This window comes from Notolepis coatsorum (assembly GCF_963971535.1).
Source record: "Notolepis coatsorum genome assembly, contig: SCAFFOLD_941, whole genome shotgun sequence".
In the NCBI taxonomy this organism is placed as follows: domain Eukaryota; kingdom Metazoa; phylum Chordata; class Actinopteri; order Aulopiformes; family Paralepididae; genus Notolepis; species Notolepis coatsorum.
In genome coordinates, this window is record NW_028169344.1 from 16,036 (window position 1) to 18,785 (window position 2,750).

At 45.1% G+C, this 2,750-nt stretch overlaps 1 pseudogene across 1 annotated transcript; it reads right to left on the minus strand.

Annotated features, from left to right (window-relative positions):
• Positions 1-1,384: 1,384 nt before the first annotated feature.
• Positions 1,385-2,470, minus strand: LOC311248735 (cullin-3-like; annotated as a pseudogene). Its single transcript has one exon. The product of its transcript is annotated as a cullin-3-like (transcript).
• Positions 2,471-2,750: the final 280 nt, after the last annotated feature.

Below are 2,750 nucleotides of genomic sequence, written 5' to 3' on the forward strand. Positions count from 1 at the left end.
CTTCGTGGAGTTTCTCAGAGTCCCGCTCGGGTCAGTCCATTATTTCACATCCCATGGGGGGTGTTTCCTCATTTTCATGACCATATATGGATAATCATGCACGAGCATTGACGGTAGAACAAAGTGGTATTCATCAACACGGAGGAGCATAGAGCCTGCTTACGCACCGTGTGATGAATCCCGACTTCCCTGTGCGTACACTAGTTCTACATTCCGTGCTTACGTGTGGAAATAGAAATGTTCTACGCACACTATTGATGAATGAGGGCCCAGGTGTTGGAAGCATCAAAGGAAAAAGCAGTTTTTCCTGGTTCAGAGCAAACTGGAGGAACCCTAAGAACCAGCCAGTCATTTGAACATGTAGAATAGGTTCCAAAGATTCAGAATAATTTTCAAGGACAAAAGAGCCATGTTTATGTATGTTCTCCTCCTTGTCCTTGAGTTGCATGTTCATGTTGTTGGTTCTCTGCCAGTATCCAGGTGGGGGCTATAAATATGACGTACCGTATCCCCCTCCTCTTTGCTCTCATCATCTCGCCTCACGGTGAGCTCTTCTACCATCGAGCCACCGTAGAAAGCAACGTTCAACAACAAACACGTAAGCTAGATTTCTTTTTTGTCTTGTACTTTTTAATTCTTCATTTCAAACCTTTATTTAAACTCGAAAGGCAAATGAGGTTTCCCTCTTTTACAGTCATGTAAAACATATAGAATCACACAGCATATAAAATCACAACAATAAGACAACAAGAGGCAAAAAGCAAGGATAACACTTTATCAAGCGTTAAAATGCTACAATGTGGCATTCCTCAAGGAAGTTGCCTTGGACCATTATTATATTCAATATTTGTAAATGATATGCCACATAGTTTAAGAAATGCAAGCAGTTCCATTTATGCAGATGACACTACAATAGAATGCTTCGGCAAGCAATGCCAAAGACCTCAGCAGTCTTCTTCAAAGTGAGTTAATGCAGATTTCTGAATGGGTCACAGGAAATAAGCTGAAACTAAATGCATCCAAAACAAAATGTCTAATTATTTGTTCAAAGCATGCTCAGAGAGAGAATCACAGATTAAATATTTATTTGCAGGGTGCAGATATTGAGCAAGTTAAGGAGGCCAGATTGCTTGGAGTTATAATAGATGAAACACTCTCTTGGTCAACTCACATTAACAATATTGTAACAAAAATGAGCAGAAGTATTTCAATTATTAGACGGAATGCCTATTTTTTAACTGACACAGCTACCAAGCAAGTCATACAATCACTAGTTTTGTCACATCTGGACTACTGTCCAGCAATCTGGTCAAATGCATCCAAACAAGACTTAAATCAAATACAGCTTACTCAAAATAGAGCTGCAATACTTGCATTGCATAGCTCAATTAGAAACAGTGTTGAAAAAATCCCCGGCGATGGTCTAGTTGATGAGCGTGTCGTTGTTGAAGGACTCCAGGAGGAAACGGTCGAAGCGTGTCTCCAGGTCCAGCAGGCCCTGGATGTAGTCGACATTCTCGCCCTTGCCCTCCTCCGACACCAGGGCCTTGCCCTGCTCCCGCAGGTATGAACTCATGCACTCACACATGGTCTTCACGCCGTTGGGCAGGCGGCTGAACAGCTTGTACATGCAGCCCAGGTCTTCAGTCTTTCCGTTCTTGAGCATGTGGACCAGACCGGAGTTCTCCATCTCCACGATGGTCTTCATGTGTTTGGAGATGAGCTCCCCCTCCACCACCTTCATGAGGGGCTCCTCCGTGGACTTGTCCAGGCAGTGCATCATCCACTCGATCTCCTCATTGATCCGGGCCTCCACCTTCTTGATGTAGACGCTGGCGCTGTTCTCCGCTAGGAACTTTTGGCTCTCCATCTGGAAGAATTCTGCCGACATCTCGAGGAAGGGGCCCTCTAAGTCCTCCTCGTAGACCGACCTGCCCTCCAGGCCCAGGATCATGAGCATCTGGCAGGCGTTGCTGATTGCTCCCCTATCCACCACCTCTCCCTTCCTCTCGCAGGCGATCATGTCCAGCAGGGTCTGTCGGAGGTGGTCCCGGATGCAGCCGTATCGCACCACCTGGTCCCGGAAGATGATGAGGCCCAGGTTGTAGACGTTATCCACGTTGTTCTGCTGCACATAGATACAGTCCATCTGCATGAGGATATCTCTGATCATCACCATGGCAGTCTGATGGTCGATCCAGGATTGATTCAGTGTTTGGAGAAAGTTATTGTTTAGAGAGTTGAGGACATCTTCTCGTACTTTTTTGATGAGGTGCTCGGTGACCACCTCCCGCAGGCCCGTGTAGAGCTTCTCGCCGTGCTTGTGTAGCACCATGATGTAGGCGTTCCTGTACAGCTCCTCCAAGCTCAGCCCGCTGGTGCTCTTCCTCTGGATCTCCTGGATGCCATTCTTGAGAAGGTCCCAGGTGTTGTTGACTTGACATACATCCAGTGGCATCTTTAGACGCATATTTCGACTGTTCCACTGTTCCATTGTTTAACAGTTGATATCTTCAGTCCTGTTTCAAAATGTGCAAAATACAGTATATATTCAAGCTTACAGACAAGTAGCCGGAAACATCACTGAGATCTGAGTGATCTTCTGAGAGAATACACAAATGTTCTAGAATGTTCTATTATGACATCATACTCTGACATCACAAATGTTCTAGAATGTTCTATTATGACTCATACTGTGACATCACAAATGTTCTAGAATGTGCTATTATGACATCATACTGTGACATCAC